Source organism: Heptranchias perlo, chromosome 24, assembly GCF_035084215.1.
Source record: "Heptranchias perlo isolate sHepPer1 chromosome 24, sHepPer1.hap1, whole genome shotgun sequence".
NCBI lineage: Eukaryota > Metazoa > Chordata > Chondrichthyes > Hexanchiformes > Hexanchidae > Heptranchias > Heptranchias perlo.
Genome location: NC_090348.1, coordinates 25,239,342 through 25,262,957, shown reverse-complemented (window position 1 = coordinate 25,262,957; position 23,616 = coordinate 25,239,342).

Here is a 23,616-nt window from a genome sequence, read left to right as displayed (position 1 = left end):
TAATGCATCCTTCCTTCCTTTTTCCCCAACATTGGCAGCTGTGCCTTCAACCACCTACATTCCACTTGCTAGAATTCCTTCCTTAAACCCCTCTGCCTCCCACCTCCCTCTCCTTATCTTTAAGACCCATCTTTTTGACCAAGCTTTTGGTCACCCCTCCTCAATTTTTCCTTCTTTGGCTCAGTGTCAATTTTTTCCTTGACTTCTGTAATGCCCCTTGGGATGTTTTTCTACATTAAAGGTGCTAAATGAATGCAAGTTATCGTTGTTGCAACTGTGAGAGTATTAGTATGAGTTGCAAAATTATACAATTAAACAAAACTCAGTCTTGTAAACATAAGAGAACAGAGTTTACATATAAGTGAACAGGAGAATTGTCTTTTTTTTTAATAATCTTATGTTTAAAATGAGTTGACCCATGACTGCAGCAGACTGTATAACAAATTCTTCAAGGTTTATGCAGTAAAGTGACAGTGAATTAGGCTGAGAGCAGCAGAGTGCGCCGCATTCTTCTGGAACAATTAGAGGATAGACATGAATAATTCAGTATCTTTTCACTGCAGGGGCTCCCTTATTGCGTCTGCATTTGTAACTCTGAATTGTCCTCTTTTTCATTTTGAAGCAGCTCTGCTTCTGAAGGCTCAACCTCTGGAGACGATCTTCCCATTTAGAATGCAAGTGGCATTTCCACAGGATTTCTGGAAGACCCCATCTGGAGGCGTATTGACTCACTTACGCAAGCAGAGCTCTGAGGTGTAGCACGCCAAACGCACGCACTGCACGTCAGCAGGGTTTTCCTGCATTATAACTCTTCTCTTTGATTTTGGGAAAGGGATGGCAGTGGGCAGGGGGAATGGTGTCTGTGTACTGCTTCACGCAATTCTATTAAACTAAAGCTATCTTTTCCGATAGTGGAAGGGCTTAACAAATGAGAAGCAGACTGTCAGTCAGTAATAATAACACCACAACAGATAAAAGAGAGTGAGTAAGAGATGAGTAGGTGGCCAGTGATGAGTATGTGGATAGCACATAGAATGCCAATTTACCGACACTTAATTTGTGGGAAGAACTGCGGACACTTTTGTCCTTCAAAAGACATTGTGGCCTTTTGGAAAACAATGCGTTCTGCAGAAAATGTGTATCATTCACTTACTGAAACAACATGAGTAGGCTACAAATACAAACTGGGAACATTAAAATTAAAATCCGTTACACTGTAAACATTAACATGGTCAAAGAAAAACTGGCATTGTAGCATGTGAGAAGTCAAATTGTTATTTTTGAAATGAAATGACAGATTTTTTTAAATAACTGTTATAGTCATTTCCATTAATTCAGAGAAGGAGCCAGAACATAGTATTTGGTGCCCGCGTATTTTTGTTCTTAGGCTGACGTTGCGCTAGAGTAAATGGTTACCATGGAAATACAAGCGTATGTCTGAGCATTCATCCAGCTGAATTTTAACAAGCCTTTTTGGGAGTGGATGCCACATTTAAACCAATCACCGGTGCTGCTTTCAGTGCATTCAGCCCTTATGTCTGCCTTCTTGAAGTCTCCACTGAATACAGAAATTCATTGCAGCACTCAGCAGACTGTTCTGGCAATTTCTGAGTCCTTCAAGCAGAATCCCAGCTTATTTTGTGAAGCTGCACTTTTCCTTCAGTGAAAAACTGGCAGTGCATAAAGACGAAACTACTGGCAGATCTGGCCATTTAGTAAGGCAGCAGACACAATGGCCTTGATATCAAACCCCCCCCCCCCATGACAGGAGAGGGTCAGAGTGGGGGGGTTAAAGAGTTAAATAAGGGGAACGTGACCCCAACATGCGTCCACCGCCTTTTTTACAGCAGCCGATATCGGGGCGGCCGAGAGGTGGGACACTTAATCAACATATTTATATCAGGCTCCCACAGTGCGATTGGGAGCCCTATTTAAAATTTACTGTTGCTGCATGGGTTTCCCAGGGGTCAGGAGACTCGGCAGTGAAAGGGAGGTGGGAGCTGCGGACTCCACAAGGTAAATGCTGGTTTCAGCACCCATTGTGGGCCAGGAGGAGCATGAGTGGCCCCCCCGACCCTCAAGGAAGCCTTTGGCCTCCCCTCTCCTGATTGCGGGCCTCTCTAACCATCCCCAAGGGTCCCCGGCTGCAGCCTCCTGCCGTTGGAGTTATCTTCTTCCCGCTGGTCAGGCTGTTGATTTGGCTGGCTGCCGGGCAGGAAATAGACTAAAAAATGTTAATGAGGTGTTGCCGTTAAGCTCAGCAGGACCTCCGCATCCCCGGCCTTGCTGAGTTCATCGGCCGTTTTCAGCCTCGCCCGCATCCTTGTAAACATCAGGGCAAATGCGATCGATAAGCTGGTTTATCCAAAGTCATACGTTTAAGCTCACGTTCAAATTTTATTCACCAAAGAAACAATTTTTAAAAAAAAATGCCTTGCACTAACTGGAAGTGAATGAATTGACCTCTCTGGTAGATGCAGTCCTGATCGGTAGTTACCTGACTATAGGTTTTGTGAGATTTTATCCTGTACATGACTGATACTAATTTGAACATAGGATGAAAATACTTCTTGCAAATATGAAAAACGTGCACGTGTTTCTCATAAATAAAGTAGCTAGACTTCAACACATCTTTCTATTACTAATGACAAAAAGAAAATAAGAATTGCCACAGGCAGATTTAAACATGGTTGCAATTTTGTCCTCATGCTTCCTTATTCAACACAAGTACATCCAGTGCTTGGTCACTACGTACTGCTGCTGGATTATTTTAAAAGAACATATTGACCAGGCATCACCCCCCCCCCCCACCCCTGTTAAATATCCTGTGGAATATTATATTTGAAAATTTGAAAATTAGAATCATATCGGTTGTGCGTTCTACAAATATGTCTCGTAGGAATTTTGCTCTGTCGTGTGGTTTCCTCTGGAAAATAAGAAATAATGACAGGGAACTCCACTTCTTTCAAGAGAAGACTAAGGTTGCAGTTATATTGCATGACTGTTCTGAGACTGGTAGCTGCAGATTTCAAAGTGCAGTTGGCAAGACCCCGTGTTATATTGTAGGCTGTGAATCACACTCTTTCTGCCAGGACAGAGCTCTGTGCATATGTGCCTACTTACATGTCCATTATGTGGTCAGAAGGGTGGTGGCAATACATTCATACATTTTATGGTGAGTTATGGTGCCCAGCATGCTGCTCATGAGAGGTTCCTGGTACATACTGTCTGCTTAGTAACGGCTCAAGCCCACACTTGTCAGGTGGCTAACGACAAGGAGGGGGGCGATAAGTGGGATCTCTTGAAGTTGAGGTACCTCTCAGTTGGCACACCTGTTGATGGAAGATTGGAATCTAGTCAGCCCTCTGTGGCAAACATGTTAATACAACTCAAGGGTACCATAGACGATTGGTCAGCCAACCTGGCTCACTAATGGGACTTGGAAGGCTAAACCTGGCACTGAGGGCTGAGAATTTTCCCATTTGTTTCTGGATAACACACCTGGGTAGATTTCTTAGTAGCTTGGCTTCAAGACTAATCAGAGTGCGAATGGTTTTCCACATGCATCTTGACTGACCAAAAAATATGTTACGACTTTATCTTTTCATCATAAGGTCAGCATTGTTGTGAAGCAGCACAATGTTGTGTAATGAACTCAATGGGATGGGGTGGTGGGGTTATGGGGTGGGGGAGGTGAGAGAACTGTCTGGAAATCCTGTTAGTACATTGTTCTTTGTGCAAGTCAACAAATAAATCCAATGGGATTGTAAGTTTCTTTTAGCAGAAAACAAACTCCTTCAGTGGAAAGGCTTGCAAACACTTTGTGAACAATGGGACATGCATGAACATGTTAGGAATAGTACTGAATTGTAGTACAGTTTCACACTATAAATTGGAATTGTTCTGAAATCGGCTGAAATCCACGTTTCAGTATAACCTTTGTGAACTGTGGTAAACCAGACGAGAGGATTACAGATTCTAGTAGTTTAAAAATTGGGGAATCAAAGAGGTACGTACCAGTCCGATTGCACGTTATACTGCCAGACGAAGACCTCAAAATGGACACGGAGACAGGGCACAGTGGCATTGCCCATGCTGAAATCTTGTTTACATGCAATTAGTAGCATATGCTTATAACCTCTGCATTCAGATGCCAGGTGGGTGTCTTTGTGCCCAAGTTTGCGCTGGCAGCAGTAAAGGGAGAAATCAAGGCCAGTGTGTGTTCATGTCAGGACGCAGCAAGTCAGACTATTTTACTCCTTGTGTGTTTCTCTCGTATTAAAGCTTGTGAATTACTCATTCTGTCATACTTAGTAATTAGGTGCTAAAAGGTTCTTTTATAATACAGACTATGAAAGGACCATACACACAGACTGGGTCATAGTACAGAAACAAAAAAGCAATTGACTCGTACTCCCGCATTGACGTAAAGTAAAAATGAATGTTTTTTAACAGAGTAGGGTGAGCACAAAACTGTATACAAATCTTAATGGCAGTCGTGGGTAATAGTCTGCTGATTATAACGTAAAAATTGGCAGTCAATATTTAATTACACCTTTGGGAAAAAATTATAACATTTAGAAATGTTTTCAGATACTTTCTGTAGACTATTGCGCTAGTTTTGTGTTGCCAGCATACAGTCTTAGTTCTAATGTCCACTGATGTCACTAACTTAAGACTATTACCTGTTGACATCAATTATACAACAATATTTTCTTACACACTATGGCTCTTTGGTTATAATTGCAATGTTTCTAGCATGCTTTACAATGAGAACATCATACACTCAGGGAAGTGCCTGAGCTCTCTAATCTCTTATATTGTTTAATGTGAGGATGGGCCAGGACTCAATATTAGATTCGTCAGAGCTCTGTAACTATCACTGAATGTCACACAAAAACAAGCAAAGCTACAGCCTTATTTATAAATAGGGTAATTTGTTTTGGAAAAATGTATCAATTTGACTTTCTTACAAAATATGGTACATGGCGCATCTTAATAAGCAGCTATTTTAGGGGAAAATATCGATGCTCTAAATCAAGGTAACGTGAAGTGCTGGAATGCAGATTGGCTCCTGTAATTCCTCACAGGCTAATTTCCAATTCATGTGAGCAGGTGCTTCCCACCAGAGAAAGGGGAAAAAAATTTAAGGTATTCTTGTGTACCTTCCAGTGATCTATCTTTTTGGGAGTCATCTGCCTGCATTCTCAGCTAGGACATGGGGAGCCTAAAAAAATCAGGAATAATGTCAAAATAAATTTTTAAAAAGTGGAGAAATATTTTTAAAAATTGTATTCAGAGTCATTCAGTTAGTTCATGTTGATTGCAAATCTTTGTTACCAAGGCAATAAGACTTCATATAGGTTAAATTTCAGAGTCTGGTATTTTTTCACTCCAATTTTTCCTTTGATTTTCTCCCCTCACTACTTCCTCTCTTTAAGCTGTAACTCATAGTGGGGTATGATTCCAGAAGTAAACAGCAACAGACTTCTCTTCACATGTCAAATTGGATAGTGAAAGCCAGAGGACTGTTTGACTTTGGGGGCCATCAAAGCTGAGGCTACTTCTAGCATGGGTTGCTGGACAACAATCCAGAATGGGAACTCTGGCCTAACTTTCCCCTTCCCCTACTGTGCTATCCGACTGGTGCTTTAGCTGAGACCGGCTAACTTGGTACAGACAGGGAACTGAAGCTGGGACCTTCCACAACCATCAGAGGTGGTATATTAAAAATGAAAAACCAAATGTTTAGTATTCTGAGACAAGAGCTAAATTTCCATTTAGGAGAATTTCCACAGCGTTTTCCGAATCGCTTTCCATAACTTCGGTAGACGATTGGCATAAACCCTGGAGAAACGACAGATAATGGCCATGTCTAGTCATTCGTCCAGGAGTTACACCGAAGTTACGGTAGAACCCCCACGAGCATTCCAGATATATTTGCACAACCATTTCAAGATTCACAGATTGTCAGATGGACTGAATTCTTAACTAACAAGCGTTATGTTTTATTTTAACAACATAGTATGTAGACAAATAAATAGAAAAGGCCAATCTTCCTACTTCTTTTAAATCTGACCTTGATTTGGCTTAATTTATTTTCCAGCAGACCATGGTACTCACAATATTGACCGAATCTGCAATTTCACTCTAAAAGGAGCTCTCAAGGTAGAGCAGTACAGGTAACCGCTGAAGACAACATTTCCCTTTTTGTATGCTAGAAGACTGCAGTGTAAGCAAACCAGCCATTAGCCTATCAAGAACAGAAAACGTTCATTTCAGACAGTAGACTATGACAGCCTGTAGGGGGCTCTGAAGCCCTACGGTGGAACTGTGCAGTAACAGGGTGCGGCACCAAGCATGCAGGTCAGCAAGTATAGTACCTCAGTGTAAACAGAAGTGACCTCAAAATACCTCCTGTGAAATGAAGTAAAATGCCATAATATTTTTGTACTTTTTCTCAACGGTGATCCATGCTACAGAATTAGAGTTTCTGTGCAAAAGACTCACTTTGTTAATTTTAGTGTAAAAGTATCCAGGAATATAACATGGTGAAATACTGCTTTTTGCTCACGGTTATTATTTAACTGAGATTAGTGAGGTCAGTAATTTTACCCCTTTTTAGTTTTTACTAAAAAACAACTTATTTTCTTTCTCAAATTATGACAAGCAAACCTTGTATTAATATGAAATGATGAATACAAAACTAGTTATTTTGTTTTTATATATGTTTGCCTGTTAGATTTCCTTGCTAATGTACCATTAGACTGGGGTCTGCAGAACAGCAAAGCATGCAGAACCAAATTGTAATGTACTAACACCATTTTTGTGAACTATGAATGTGTTACAGTTACAGCATATGGATCATATATTGTAGCATTATTCACCTAATAATGCGACAGTTGTAATAATTTTCTCATAAATTCTAGACACTATGTTAGGCAGATTCCTTCAGAAAACTACGCATATACCTCCTTGAATATGCCATTTAGCTATGGGGCACTTGAAATTCCTTGGAGTCTGATCCGAGCAATGACCCCGGGATCATGCCTAATGGTATCCCCCCTCCCCAGCACTGACCCCGCCGGAGTTTGTGAGATCAGTAGCAGGGCACCTCATTAGTATGGGACATTGGGCACAAGCACCAATTCAGGCACATATCTGGTGCTTCCCAGTCCCCTGGTATGTAAACCTTGACTTTGTTCCACCCTGGGGGGACAGTTACCCAGGCCTAACTCGCATGACCCTGGTCGTTATATATCTTCGGCCCCCTGAGCAAGCGGGTTGATCTCCCAGCATTTTGAGAACTTACTTACGCCCTTGTGAAGCCCAGTATGCCTGCACTCACTCAACGCAGGAGCTGCTACACAAACTCCGGGTCCCAACAGTGAAGCAGGAACTCCTGGCTTAGGGGGTTCCCACCCCTGGTAATTTGCCTTGTAAAGGGCAGATGGAAATTCCACCCCTTACAAGTCAATGACAAAACTCCCAGAGACCTGGCAGAACTCCCACGGTATTTCAGCCTCAGGCAGTTATTCTCAACATACTGTTCTGACTGGATGAATCTTTGAAAGATGTGTCTCTTGCATCTTCAGGGCCATATGTTGCCGAAGGAAGTTGAAAAATGTTTGAAATGCTCAATCAATGAGTCTGAACAACAACAACAATTTGCAATTATACGGCATCTTGGATAAGAAGCATTAAAAGTTGTGTATGTAATTCCATTGGGAGGGAACGAATTATGGATCCTGCTTATAATACTCAAGGTACTGCAGCTACATATCACTCAGGTCTTGTTTCAAATCCTGATCTGACTAATTTTATTTTTTTATCTTATTCGTAGCCTAATTTCACATGTTTCAATTCCCTATGGAATTAGGAATTGAACTAGTTTTCTTCTGACTACTTCAGTATTTATCACGGTGAAATACTGATGCAATGAAAAAAGGCAGCAGATGTGTGAGCCTGGATGAAAATAATGTTTATTTGGAGCACTTAAAAATAGTATCTTCATATAAAACCTTCACAATGAAGTTTCTACTGCTAATATTTACCAAAATCAAAGTTATTGAAAAAAAGTTCACGACAACCACAGACAGCTAGCTTGCTTTTCAAGCAACTATTCGAAGACCATAAGACCATAAGAGATTGGAGCAGGAATAGGCCATTTGGCCCTTCGAGCCTGCTCCGCCATTTAATGAGATCATGGCTGATCTGATTTTTACCTCAACTCCACTTTCCCGCCTTTTCCCTATATCATTTGAATTCCTTGCTGATCAAAAATTTGTCTAACTCAGCCTAGAATGACTCAGCCTCCACAGCTTTCTGGGGTAAAGAATTCCAAAGATTCACGACCCTCTGGGAGAAGAAATCCTCCTCAATTCCGTCTTCAATGGGCAACTTCTTATTCTGAGATTGTGCCCCCTAGTCTTGGATTCCCCCACGAGGGGTAACATCCTCTCAGCATCTAGGTAGTAGGTTCCCCTAATCATTAGGAGAACACTCTACTACTTAATCTACCCTTTAATCATCAAGGGATCCAATAAAGCTTAGTTGGTAAATTTACTTCTTAGTATACAACTGAGCTTTATAGACAAAGAAGATCCTAGTTTCTCTCTTTGAACTGTGCTGATCTCAGCGGGGGTGGCAACAGGCTGCTCAGTATATCTAGATTATGGATGGGAAAAATCAGCTGTGAATCCTGCACCTGATTGCCATCCAGTGATTCCTGCTGGAAAGTATGCATGCTTGGCAGTTTAAGAAGGACAGAATCAGGCTTGGCAGTGATGCTGTAGGGTCAAATGACTATCGATACTTGCTGTCTAGGGCCACACGTGAAGTCTGGCCAATTGGACGAGATATCAGATGGTGGTTGGCACCCATGGAAATCTATTCTGGTAGGAGTCAGCATTTTTAGGATGGTGGTGGGAAGGAAATTCTGTCCCAGATTTTGCTGCAGCATGGCATCAAACAGCATCTGGCATTAGTTAGACTTCCCCTTGCATGTTTAGGTTTTTAAATTTCTTCCGTGGCAAGTTGCTGAAAGTGCGAGCTGATAACATCACAGCGATGGCAGCATAATGGTTACGTTGCTCAACTAGTAATCCAGAGGCCTGGATGAATAATCTGGAATCATGAGTTCAAATCCCACCACAGCAGCTGGGGAATTTAAATTCAATTAATTAAATAAAAAACTTGGAATTAAAAAAAAATAGTATCAGTAATAGTGGCCATGGAAACTACTGGATTGTTGTTAAAAACCCATCTGGTTCACTAATGTCCTTTGGGGAAGGAAACCTACTGTCCTTACCAGGTCCGGCCTATATGTGACTCCAGACCCACGGCAATGTGATTGATTCTTAATCACCCTCTGAAATGGCCTAGCAAGACACTCAGTTGTGCAATCTTGCTAGATGGACCACTAGAGCACCGGACACAACAAAGGGTTGCTAACCAAGCACGGTTGACCCTGCAAAGTCTTCCTCACTACATCTGGAGACTTGTGCCAAAATTGGGAGAGCTGTCCCACAGACTAGTCAAGCAACAGCCTGACATAGCCATACTCACAGAATCATACCTTTCAGCCAATGTCCCAGATGCTTTCATCACTATCCCTGAGTATGTCCTGTCCCACTGGCAAGATAGACCCACCAGAGCTGGTAGAACAGTGGTACGCAGTCAGGAGGGAGTGGCCCTGGGAGTCCTCAACATTGACTCAGTCCTCCTCCATGTTGAGCACCATCCTCCTTGGAGGAAGCACTGAGGGTAGCAAGGGTACAGAATGTACTCTGGGTGGGGGACTTCAATGTCGCTCACCAAGAGTAGCTCGGTAGCACCACTACTGACTGAGCTGGCCGAGTCCTGAAGGACATAGCTGCCAGACTGGGCCTTCAGCAGGTGGTGAGCAAACCAACATAAGGGAAAAATCTTGTCCTCACCAATCTACCCGTCGCAGATGCATCTGTCCATAACAGTATTGGTAGCAGTGATCACTGCACAGTCCTCGTGGAGACAAAGTCCCGTCTTCACACTGAGGACACCATCCAACGTGTTGTGTGGCACTACCACCGTGCTAAATGGGATAGATTCAGAACAGATCTAGCAGCTCAAAACTGGGCCTCCATGAGGGGCTGTGGGCCGTCAGCAGCAGCAGATTTGTATTCCAGCACAATCTGTAACCTCATGGCCTGGCATATTCCTCACTCTACCATTAACAACAAGCTCGGGGATCAACCTTGGTTCAATGAGGAGTGTAGAAGAGCATGCCAGGAGCAGCACCAGGCGTACCTAAAAATGAGGTGCCAACCCGGTGAAGCTACAACACAGGACTACATGCATGCTAACCAGCGGAAGCAACATACTATAGGCAGAGCTAAGCGATTCCACAACCAACGGATCAGATCAAAGCTCTGCAGTCCTGCCACATCCAGTCGTGAATCATGGTGGACAATTAAACAACTAACGGGAGGAGGAGGCTCCGTGAACATCCCCATCCTCAATGATGGTAGATTCCAGCACATGAGTGCAAAAGACAAGGCTGAAGCATTTGCAACCATCTTCAACCAGAAGTGCCAAGTGGATGATCCATCTCGGCCTCCTCCCGATATCTTCGCCATCACAGAAGCCAGTCTTCAGCCAATTCGAATCACTCCACGTAATATCAAGATACGGCTGAGTGCACTGGATACAGCAAAGGCTATGGGCCCCGACAACATCCCGGCTGTAGTGCTGAAGACATGTGCTCCAAAACTAGCCACGCCTCTAGCCAAACTGTTCCAGTACAGCTACACACTGGCATCTACCCGACAATGTGGAAAATTGCCCAGGTACGTCCTGTCCACAAAAAGCAGGACAAATCTAATCTGGCCAATTGCCGCCCCTTCAGTCTACTCTCAATCATCAGCAAAGTGATGGAAGATGTCGTCAACAGTGCTATCAAGCGACACTTACTCACCAATAACCTGCTCACCAATGCTCAGTTTGGGTTCCGCCAGGACCACTCAGCTCCAGACCTCATTACAGCCTTGGCCCAAACATGGACAAAAGAGCTGAAATCCAGAGGTGAGGTGAGAGTGACTGCCCTTGACATCATGGCAGCATTTAACCGAGTGTGGCACCAAGGAGCCCTAGTAAAATTGAAGTTAATGGGAATCAGGGGGAAAACTCTCCAGTGGCTGGAGTCATACCTAGCACAAAGGAAGATGGTAGTGGTTGTTGGAGGTCAATCATCTCAGCCCCAGGACATTGCTGCAGGAGTTCCTAGTGTCCTAGACCCAACCATCTTCAGCTGCTTCACCAATGGCTTTCCCTCCATCGTAAGGTCAGAAATGGGGTTATTCGCTAATGATTGCACAGTGTTCAGTTCAATTCACAACCCCTCAGATAATGAATCAGTCCGTGCCCACATGCATCAAGACCTGAAAAACATCCAAGCTTGGGCTGATAAGTGGCAAGTAACATTTGTGCCAGATAAGTGCCAGGCAATGACCATCTCCAACAAAAGGGAGTCTAATAACCTCCCCTTGACATTCAATGGCATTCCCATCACCGAATCCCCCACCATCAACATCCTGGGGGTCACCATTGACCAGAAACTTAACTGGACCAGACACATAAATACTGTGGCTGCAAGAGCAGGTCAGAGGCTGGGTATTCTGTGGCAAGTGACTCACCTCCTGACTCCCCAAAGCCTTTCCACCATCTACAAGTTACAAGTCAGGAGTGTGATGGAATACTCTCCACTTGCCTGGATGAGTGCAGCTCCAACAACACTCAAGAAGCTCGACACCATCCAGGACAAAGCAGCTCACTTGATTGGCACCCGATCCACCACCCTAAACATTCATTCCCTTTACCACTGGCGCACCGTGGCTGCAGTGTGTACCATCCACAGGATGCACTGCAGTAACTCGCAAGGCTTCTTCGTCAGCACCTCCCAAACCCGTGACCTCTACTACCTAGAAGGACAAGAGCAGCAGGTACATGGGAACAACACCACCTGCACGTTCCCCTCCAAGTCACACACCATCCCGACTTGGAAATATATCGCCGTTCCTTCATCGTCGCTGGGTCAATATCCTGGAACTCCCTTCCTAACAGCACTGTGGGAGAACCGTCACCATCCGGACTGCAGCGGTTCAAGAAGGCGGCTCATCACCACCTTCTCAAGGGTAATTAGGGATGGGCAATAAATGCTGGCCTCGCCAGCGACGCCCACATCCCATGAACGAAGAAAAAAAAAGGAATAGGGCATCTGAGACCTGAGTGAACGGGGCAACCAACTTTGTATCTCCTTAAACAATCAGATTGAAGGATTGAGAAATAAACAGCGGAAGGACTGAGTGTAAACTGGAGTCGGTGAATTCAATGTCAGATCAGGTACAGGAAGAGAGATAAAGAGAGGGAAAGAAAGTTTGGATTAAGAAGACAGAAAGGAAAAGTTTAATTTTTTTTTTACACTTAACATTTTTAAAATCTCCAATAATTAAAACCTGAAGGAATGAGCCTCCACACTTGTAATAGTTAATTTTCAGTGTCAGAGAGATTGATTGGCAGTAATTAACATTTATCACATTGTTAAAAGGGGAGTTACACGAGGAATGACGAGACTTAACTCTGTGGTGAGTTTAGTTCGTATCTATCGCGCAAATACAGCAACTTCACGCCATTCAATGCATTTGAATGGCTAGGCAGAGAGCAAGGTGCTTTATTCATGAAGCTAATGGCAGAGCGGCACAACTAGGACAGCAAATTTTGGATATTCACATTTGATCGCACATCTGCCCCTCCCCTGAAGTTGTTGTCCCATTTCCACATAAATAACTGCGAGCAATTTGCCTCATCGTTACTTTGACAGCCAAATCTGGCCCAAAGACATTTCTACCAAGACAAAACTAGCTAATCATTAATATAGGTTTAATTACTGGTTTTCGTGAAAGCCTTGCGATGCAACACAAAATGGAGGAATAGCTCAGGAGCCTCCACAAGAGTTACCTTTTTCAAAGTGACTTATTGAGAGGCTATACAGCCTGACTCCCACAAAGTGTAGGGGCAGACATGATTAGTTCACTATTATGCCTGTCACTAGATCTGACCTTAGACTTTAATAGATATTAAATAGTTTTATTGAGAAACCCAGTTTATGGGTAAAGGTCCCAAATGGTTGAAAGGAGTAGCAGAGACAACTAGTTCCTTCAAGAAATAGTGGTTAGGTGACACTAAGCTTGGCCTTCAAAATCCTGTAGATTGTAGGATGAATGGAAGGCTGAGGGAAGTGAGGTGTTCCGCAGTTTTATGGACCTAGTAATAAATGAGTTACAGGAGGATACAGTGCAATGAGTTTTGTTAGAACATAGTGAAAGAAAGAATTTGCACATATTTGGCACTATATCATATCCTCAGGACATCCCAAAGTCTTTCACAACCAATGAATTACAATCACTGTTGCTAGGTAGGGAAATGCAGCAGACAATTGACAGGCAGTAAGGTCCCATAAACAGGAAATGAGATGAAAGATCAGTTAATCTGTTTTTGACAGTATTGATTGAGGAAAGAATACTGGCTTGGGCACCAGAATAACTCTCCGCTCTTCAAATAGTGCCAAGGAATACTTTGCATCCACCTGAACAAACAGGCTGGCCCTCTGTTTAACATCTCATCTGGAAGACAGCACCTCCAACAATGCTACACTCCTGTGTTGGTCTAGGCTCAAGAGGTGGAGTAGAGCTTGAACCCATAACCTTCTAATTCAGAGGCAAGGGTGCTCTTAGCTGCGCCAAGCTGACATTTAAAGTGAGAATGTAGGGGGAAGGATGAGTGGTTGGGACAGCATATTTGGATCTTAGGAGGAAAAATAGGGGAAAGATCAGAGGAGCAAAGATGTAAGCAAAACCAGCAAAGTTAAAGCTATCTTATCTTAAGAAATTTAAATGTATTTTTTCTTAAAAAGGAGTAAAAAAAAATCAAGGCCTATAAGATATGCTTCTGTTTTATTAATTAGACCATAACAATTCTCAGATACAAATAGCAGACTTATTATGTGGTCTTGAAACTCAGACTTAGCTTTACAGGCATTGCACTTAGAATCACTCAATAGTTTCCATTTCCAGTCTACTTCCTACAGAGGACGGATAGTGTCTTGAATCCATAGGATGAACTCCAGAGCACTTTGTCCACCAATCATCCCTTCTAGTCAAAGAGCTCTTTAACTGTTGGTTGCAAATTGAAGACTGGTCCCGATCAAGCACACTGACATGGTTTTTGTAGGTAATAAAGTTTATATTGGCCACATTGGTTAAGTACTTGCTACACTAATCAATAAGAGGTTAATGCAGAAAGTCAAAAGACAAGTGCTTTTAGCTTTGCATCAGTGTGGTAGCACAAAAAGACCAAACACCATAAAAGCATCCAAAGGCATCAATACTTTTTTTAAACTGATGAACAGTAAAGTGGATCGATGATCTTTGTTCTTTGTAAATTTGTCTGAATCAGTTTTGATTACTTAATATTTCAACAAGTTTTCTAAATTGTAATTTTCGTGGTGAATGGTGCACAGAACACATTTGTTTATTTTTTCTTGCTTAACGAAGTCTGATGTTGGATGTTATATATTACTTACTGTACTGTCCAAGATATTGGTAATGTTGTTTTACGAATGCTTTAGGATCATTGCATCCTGTCTACCTGTTAAAGTGGTGATACACAGATTTATTAAAAACGTAAGCAGTGGGAATGGGATCAAATTGATTTTAAAGTGAGTACTAAGATGCAGAGAGCACATGATCCAGACTCCATGACTTACAGTCGCTGTATAGTTTCTTTATTCATATGTCTATGCCACACACACACAAACACACAGACAGACATTACACTTACCAAGTGTCTGAGTAAGACATGTTGTCACTGAGCATAAATAGATATTTCTCCTACTATACAAAAAAACACTGTGCAAAAGCCTCAATATTTTGGCTCCCTCGTTTCAAAACTTTTGGCTCTCTTGTTTTGAAGCTATCATTAGAATTCTTTACAGTGACTTGAATAAGAGAACACATCTAAATCCTTTAAGCCAGCTGTTCAATTTACTAGAAACCATACACAAAAAGTAATCAAATGTTTAAAAGAAATGCAATTTTCTATTAAAGGCACTCTTGTTCCATGAAGTTGTACATAAATACAAGGTGTTGTTGTGTTCACCGTTAACTGAAATCTAAATTAATTTAGGGATACTGAAATAAATTAAAGGCGATTGTTTTTCTGTGTTTTCCTATGCAGCGATCAATATCTAAAATCTATTGAACTGTCAATTGTGCAAAAAGTGCCTTCTACTTCAAATCGACAATATAGTTATATTTTACAGTGCAAAATTATGGGTTTTTGTTTTTGTCTCTTATTTTCTTCTCTTTTCCATTGAAGGTACTGATTGAGGGGCATGGTTCTGCAAGTGCCAACCACCTCTAGTACCTCATCTATTCTTTATATATGATCCTGGACAGTAAGTCTTGGCAGACTATCTAACTGTGGGAGCAGCACAGTTGAGTCTGTATTTGTCCTCACTTAACATCTACATGCAAACACTTTCCATTGGAGACTACTGGATGGTAATTGGAAGTGGGATAATTGGTTAATGTTTCTCTTCCCTAGTTCTGATGTTAATTGTAGCAATTCTGAAGTTCATTGTAGCAGCCCTAGTATTGTTCAGCATCGTTATATATTCATTAAAACTGATTTGCATGAAGACAAATTTATCTCACTGTCAAAATAAAATTGAAATAACAGTGATGACCATTTTTATGCTACATCATTTCTTCAAACAGCAGCAAAAATAATGATTAGTTCACTATTTTTGGACTAAAGTTGCTTTGCACATTTCAAGATGCAGCACCTCCTTTTCTTGAAGTGTTCCTGAAAGCTATGGATTAACCAGATTTGTCCCTTTCCAATGGTAATAATATGTTACCTCACATGGCGTTGACCCATAGTTACTGCTTTGGTACTAAGGTGTAATTTTTCCAGTTGAAACTGGTAATACCACAAGCCGAATGTAACACTACTCAATCTCAGCCAACCTTCAGGGGAAGAGTCACACATTCAAAACAACAAGTTAATAAGTTAATTGAGCATTTAAATAGTGGTCACACAACTGTGCCAGTGGAAATGAGTGGCAAAATGACAGTTAAGATGAAACAACTGGCCATGAAGCAGCCTATATGATTTTCAGAGATGTAGAAGAGGGTCGTCTAGTGAAGTTGGTAATACAAAGAGGTTGTTTGAGACCAAGCAATGTTCCTAAGGCTCTACCAAATACAAGATCACTTGGCAAGACATTAGAAATAAGTGGAGCATCCTAAATAGGATGAAGAGAACTGAAGAGGATGTCTGAATATCATTGAAACAAGTGAGAAAATTACAGCAAACATTACAGCTCCTCCTCCCTATTTGCATTCAATTTTATATCAACAGGGAAGATGGTCTGTTTACAGTTCTCAGAGGCTATTGAGAAAGTGGAACAACAGCTGACTGTACAGTCAGGTTGAAGAGCAGGGATTTGGTAAGTTTAATGCAGCCAAAGAAACAAACATCTATGTGACACCAACTACGTATAAATTAAAGCACACTCGTGTAAAGCACAGTGACACAAAACATTGCTATTCCAATATACGATGCCATGGAGTGGTGAAATGAGGATTTATACAAATACATATTTTGGGTGCTGATCTCACTTATATCATCACAGGGAGGCATTGAATGAGCTGTAAGACTTACTATGAAAAGGGAGAGAAAATGAAAGGAAATGTCACACTGGACCCCCGTAGTACATATCCTAGCAATCAACACAACAACAACAACTTGCATTTATATAGCGCCTTTAACACAGTAAAATATCCCAAGACACTTAAATCAGCCTTAGAACAGCATTGGAGGAACTTGGAACCAGGAAAACCACCCACCCTCTCAGCCATGAATGATGCGTGTAGTAAGTGATTGAGAAAGTAAAATGAGAGAATATATTTTGAAAGGACAGTCTTAATCTGAAACAAAAGCAATTCTTTGTTTCATTGGAACATTCAAGCACCTCACGAACACCTGGGGACTTGTGCCAAAATTGGGAGAGCTGTCCCACAGACCAGTCAAGCAACAGCCTGACATAGCCATACTCACAGAATCATAACTTTCAGCCAACGTCCCAGACTCTTCCATCACTATCCCTGGGTATGTCCTGTCCCACCGGCAGGACAGACCCACCAGAGGTGGTGGTACAGTGATATACAGTCAGGAGCGAGTGGCCCTGGGAGTCCTCAACATTGGGCCCGATTTTAGCATCGGGTTCTGTGTGTGTTCTCGGCGGGGGGGCCTCGATAATCCCGATCCCCAGGTGCGGGACCGGAACGCGCCGCGATCCCAGCCACTTCCGGGTTCCACGCTGACGTGCGGGGCTGCGTGCGCAGGCCCTGCTGGTGGGAATCCCGCAGGCAATTAAAGCCAGCGGGATGCCACTTGAGTGTATTTACTTTGCTCGTTGAGGTCATTAAATGACCTGATTCAGCTGTCTTATTAGGAAGTGTGGGATTTTACCGTCAACTCAGACTGTTTCACATACTGGGGGAAACAGTCTCACTCCAACCGGACGTGTTGCAGCCAGCAGCCTGTGGCAGCTGCCAAGGTGCACTCCACAGGGGGGGGGGAGACCCCTCACCCACGCAGGAGGCCACTCCGTCACATAGGGCAACGCCTGCCCTCCACCACCCCCCTCCAAACCAGAGGAAACCCCGACGTGGAACCGCAGCCCCAGTGCGAGGAAACACCTACCTACCGTGCACAACCCCTCAGACCAGCACCTGCCAGATGGGGGCCGCTTTGACATCCTTGGAGGATGAACAGCATCACCAGCCCCAGCAGCCTCGCAGTCCACGCCGTCCGCCTCATCGACGTGGAGCCCCCCAACACGTTGCTGCGGCACACCCACCTGCACAGCAGGAGGGAGGGCAACCGCAGAGAGAGCTGCGTCGCAGGAGGCACTACCCTCTGCAGAGGGTCTACAGACCGAGGCTCAGCTTCATGGACCTCTCCGAGGAGCAGTGCATACGGAGGCTCAGAGTCAATCGCCAGGTAGTCGCCGACATCTGCAGCCTCCTTAATGACGAGCTGCTCCCGGATGGACCAAGCAGCATCTTCTTACCCGTCGCCATCAAAGTCACCACTGCCCTCAACTTCTTCGCATCCGGATCCTTCCAGGGTGCCACCAGGGACATCACCGGGGTCTGCCAGTCCTCTGCACACAAGTGCATAAAGCAGGTCACCGATGGTTTGTTCCACAGGGCCTCGCACTACATCAACTTCGCCATGGACGAGCGCAGCCAGATGGAGAGGGCGGTTGGATTCCATTCCATGGCTGGCTTCCCACGGGTGCAGGGTGTAATCGACTGCATCCACATCGCAATACGGGCACCTCCGCATGAGCCAGCGCTGTTCATCAACAGGAAGGGGTATCACTCCATGGACGCCCAGCTCATCTGTGACCACCGCCAGCGATTCCTACATGTGTGCGCCAGATACCCCGGCAGCTGCCACGATGCCTTTGTCCTCAGGGAGTCCACCGTCCCGCCCCTCTTCCATTCACCCAACACCGGCAACGGCTGGCTCCTAGGCGACAAGGGGTATCCCCTGCACACGTGGCTCATGACACCTCTGAGGAACCCCATCACTGAGCCGCAGCGTCGATACAATGACAGCCACATTGCTACCAGGTCTACAACTGAGCAGACCAGAGGGCTGCTCAAGATGCGCTTCTGGTGCCTCGATCGTTCTGGGGGAGCGCTCCAATACACGCCATTCCGAGTGGGACGAATCATAGTTGTCTGCTGTGCCCTGCACAACATGGCCCAACAGAGAGGGGTGCCGCTGGAGGAGACCCCATCCACACCCGCTACCCACAATGAGGACGACGATGAGGAAGAGGAGGAGGTGGAGGAGGAGGGGGATGAGGAGGAGGCCACGCGAGAGGAGGATGTACGACCCATGCGCCGAACACCGGCTCACCGGGATGGTCGCCAGGCCAGGGAGGCACTCATACGTCAACGGTTCTCCTCGAGTCAGACAGTCTGAGGCGTTTACATCCCATCACCTGCACATACGAGGGGCCATACCAGCCCCCTCCACAGAAGAGTCTCGCCAGTACTCCTGCACCCACAGTAGTGTGGCCAATGGGCGCCAGCTGGTGTTCGTCGTCATGATGGGCCGCATGGAACGCACCTATTGCACAAGCCGCAGAAGAATGGACGAGAGGTGGCAGGAGTGGTGAGAACAATAGCGTTTAATATGTACATGGTAAACGACTATAAACAAAAAGTGTACAAACGAACAGACACCCTGGTGCATTCCCTTTGTGCTTATAACGCCCTTGGCTTTCTTTTACGGGAACCCCTACGTGGTGCTACCCCTGTGGCTCCAGCAGAGGTAGTGGCAGGTTGCTCCTGTTCTTGCCCTGACCGTGTAGATGCTTTGGGCCGATGCCCCCTGGGTTTCGGTGCCCGTGAGGGCACCTCCATAGACTGCTCCTCCTGCACCTGTGCAGGGGCAGACTCGGCCACCTGGAGAGGCGGCACCATTGCGGGTACTGGTTGAGAGGGGGGCAACGGGTGGGACGTCTTGGTGCCTTGAGTAGCTTCCCCGCTTCCATGTCCCCGTTCACCATCATCCCTCTCGTGGCCTCGGCCCACATCACCCTTCCACCCTGCTGGACCACAGTTTGGATGGCATGTGTGAGGCCTTGCAACGCCACCCCTAGTGTATCCGTCAGCCTGTTTATGGCGGCGGAATGTTGCTCAGCCTGAATCTGTACAGCCGTTGTCAGGGCCTGCATGGACTCGATGTTCAGCTGTGCGTGACGCTCGAGGGAGGTTAGCCTGTCCTCCACCGCAGACGTTCCCGCACCTACCTGCGCCACCAATGCCCGCATGCAGGAGTTGGACTCCTCCATCACCTGCGCGATCGTGGACAATGCGCGTGGCACCTCTCCCAGTACCTCGGCAATGTGCTGGTGCCCCTCGACAACTCTCCTTTTGACTGGTGGCCCCCAGGGTTCAGCATCTGGGTCCGGCTGAGCAGAGCCTGGAGATGAGTGCTCCCACCGACGCGGACCCTCCGCGGCTGCCCCTGCCACCAGGGTCTGCTCATGCTCACACGTGCGCGGTGAATCACCATGTGCAAGCCCAACTAGTTGGCGAGGGGGACCCACCGAGGTGCGTGTCTCTGTGCTGGTGGATGGTTGGCTCATATGTGACGATGCACCCTCAGAGACCGGCATGTCCTCTGAGGAATCGCCCTCCTCACACACAGCGCTCGCAGACGGCCCTGCAAGAGAACAGAGGGCACTATGAGGCATGTGCACAAACGTTACGGTGCGCCTGATACCAGGTGATGATACGGTCACTCGCGATCATGGGTGTTGAGTGTCAGCTTTCCCTTACCGGCCGTTTCTGCAGCGCCAGACTCGCCATCCGCCACAGAGAGGCAATGTTGCGTGCCAGCGAGGTCGAGCGCCTCCACCTCTGCATCCGTCAGTTCGACCACGTGCGGCGGGCCCCCTCCGGTGCGGGCCCTTTCTCGGTCATTCTTGCATCTCTTCTCCTGTCAAGGCAAAACACAGATGCGTGAGTGGGTGCGTATTGCATAGTGAGACGCATCAAGCATCGGTGTGGGTGGGTTGAGCGTGGGGCAGATGGATGGGAGGATGCGTGTGCCACATGCCCATCCCATTGCATGGGGATTGGGGTATGTGGTAGTGTTCGGGTGCGGACAGGGACGGTGGGTACTTGCGGGCACGGCGAGGATGGTGAGTGAGTGGCTGTGAGGATTGCTGCGGGAATGCTGTGGTGGCTCTGCAGGAGGGGTTGTGATATGTTTGGCGTGATGGTGGGGACGGATTGTGGGAGGGTGCGTTGGTGTACTCACCTTACCGGACCTAGTGAGGTCATTGAACCGCTTGTCTTGGGGGTGTTGGCCCTGCTGCTGACCTCCGCCGCCACCTCTGCCCATGACTTCCTGGTGACGGAGCCAGGGCACTTGCGTCCGTCCGCCGGGAACAGCGTGTCCTTCCTCCTCCTCACACCCTCCAGCAGCAGCTGCAGCGCGAGGTCGGAGAAGCGTGGCGCAGCCTTGCCCCTGGGTTGCGCCATCCTGTGTTGCCTCTTGCTTGCAGCAGGAGGGGCTTTGGGGGACTGCCCCTTTAAGTGGAGCTCCTCCATCGCGATAATGTTAGTGCGCATGCGCAGCCCGCCGGCGCGCAGCTGGGGAGCGGAGAACCCGGAACCACGGCTTAATTTGATCAATTATCCCGCGATCGCGCGGGGGGCGCACTCAATTAGCCGTCCGCGTTTTCCACGCTCCCGATGGACCACCCGCTGGGAACCCGCAGGCCTGCTAAAATCGGGCCCTTTGACTCCGGACCCCATGAAATCTCATGGCATCAGGTCAAACATGGGCAAGGAAACCTCCTGCTGATTACCACCTACCGTCCTCCCTCAGCTGATGAATCAGTCCTCCTCCATGTTGAGCACCATTTAGAGGAAGCACTGAGGGTAGCAAGGGCACAGAATGTACTCTTGGTGGGGGATTTCAATGTCCATCACCAAGAGTGGCTCGGTAGCACCACTACTGACCGAGCTGGTCGAGTCCTGAAGGACATAGCTGCCAGACTGGGCCTTCAGCAGGTGGTGAGCAAACCAACACGAGAGAAAAACCTACTTGACCTCATCCTCACCAATCTACCTGTCGCAGATGCATCTGTCCATGATCACTGCACAGTCCTCGTGGAGACAACGTCCCGTCTTCACACTGAGGACACCATCCAACGTGTTGTGTGGCGCTACCACCGTGCTAAATGGGATAGATTCAGAACAGATCTAGCAGCTCAAAACTGGGCATCCATGAGGGGCTGTGGGCCGTCAGCAGCAGTAGATTTGTATTCCAGCACAATCTGTAACCTCATGGCCTGGCATTTTCCTCACTCTACCATTAACAACAAGCTAGGGGATCAACCTTGCTTCAGTGAGGAGTGTAGAAGAGCATGTCAGGAGCAGTACCAGGCGTACCTAAAAATGAGGTGCCAACCCGGAGAAGCTACAACACAGGACTACATGCATGCTAAACAGCGGGAGCAACGTGCTAGAGACAGAGCGAAGTGATTCCAAAACCAATGGATCAGATCAAAGCTCTGCAGTCCTGCCACATCCAGTCATGAATGGTGGTGGACAATTAAACAACTAACGGGAGGAGAAGGCTCTCTGAACATCCCCATCCTCAATGATGGCAGAGTCCAGCATGTGAGTGCAAAAGACAAGGCTGAAGCATTTGCAACCATCTTCAGCCAGAAGTGCCGAGTGGATGATCCATCTTGGCCTCCTCCCGATATCCCCACCATCACAGAAGCCAGTCTTCAGCCAATTCGATTCACTCCACGTGATATCGAGAAATGGCTGAGTGCACCGGATACAACAAACACTATGGGCCCCGGCAACCTCCCAGCTGTAGTGCTGAAGACTTGTGCTCCGGAACTAGCCGCACCACTAGCCAAACTGTTCCAGTACAGCTGCACACTGGCATCTACGCGACAATGTGGAAAATTGCCCAGGTATGTCCTGTCCACAATATGCAGGACAAATCCAATCTAGCCAATTGCCGCCCCATCAGTCTACTCTCAATCCATCAGCAAAGTGATGGAAGGTGTCGTCATCAGTGCTATCAAGCGGCAATTACTCACCAATAACCTGCTTACCGACGCTCAGTTTGGGTTCCGCCAGGATCACTTGGCTCCAGAACTCATTACAGCCTTGGTCCAAACATGGACAAAAGAGCTGAATACCAGAGGTGAGGTGAGACCGACTGCACTTGACATCAAGGCAGCATTTGACTGAATGTGACACCAAGGAGCCCTAGCAAAACTGAAGTCAATGGGAATCGGGGAAAACTCTCCAGTGGATGGAGTCATACCTAGCACAAGGGAAGATGGTAGTGGTTGTTGGAGACCAATCATTTCAGCCCCAGGACATTGCTGCAGGAGTTCCTCAGGGCAGTGTCCTAGGCCCAACCATCTTCAGCTGCTTCATCAATGACCTTCCCTCCATCATAAGGTCAGAAAGGGGGATTTTCACTGATGATTGCAGTGTTCAGTCCCATTCACAACCCCTCAGATAATGGAGCAGTCCATGCCCGCATGCAGCAAGACCTGGACAACATCCAGACTTGGGCTCATAAGTGGCAAGTAACATTCGCGCCAGTTAAGTACCATACAATCACCACCTCCAACAAGAGAGAGTCTAACCACCTCCACTTGACATTCAACGGCATTACCATCACTGAATCCCCCCCATCTACAGCCTGGGGATCACCATTGACCAGAAACTTAACTGGACCAGCCATAAAATTACTGTGGCTACAAGATCAGGTCTGAGGCTGGGTATTCTGCAGCGAGTGACTCACCTCCTGACTCCCCAAAGCCTCTCCACCATCTACAAAGCACAAGTCAGGAGTGTGATGGAATACTCTCCACTTGCCTGGATGAGTGCAGCTCCAACAACACTCAAGAAGCTTGACACCATCCAGGACAAAGCAGCCCGCTTG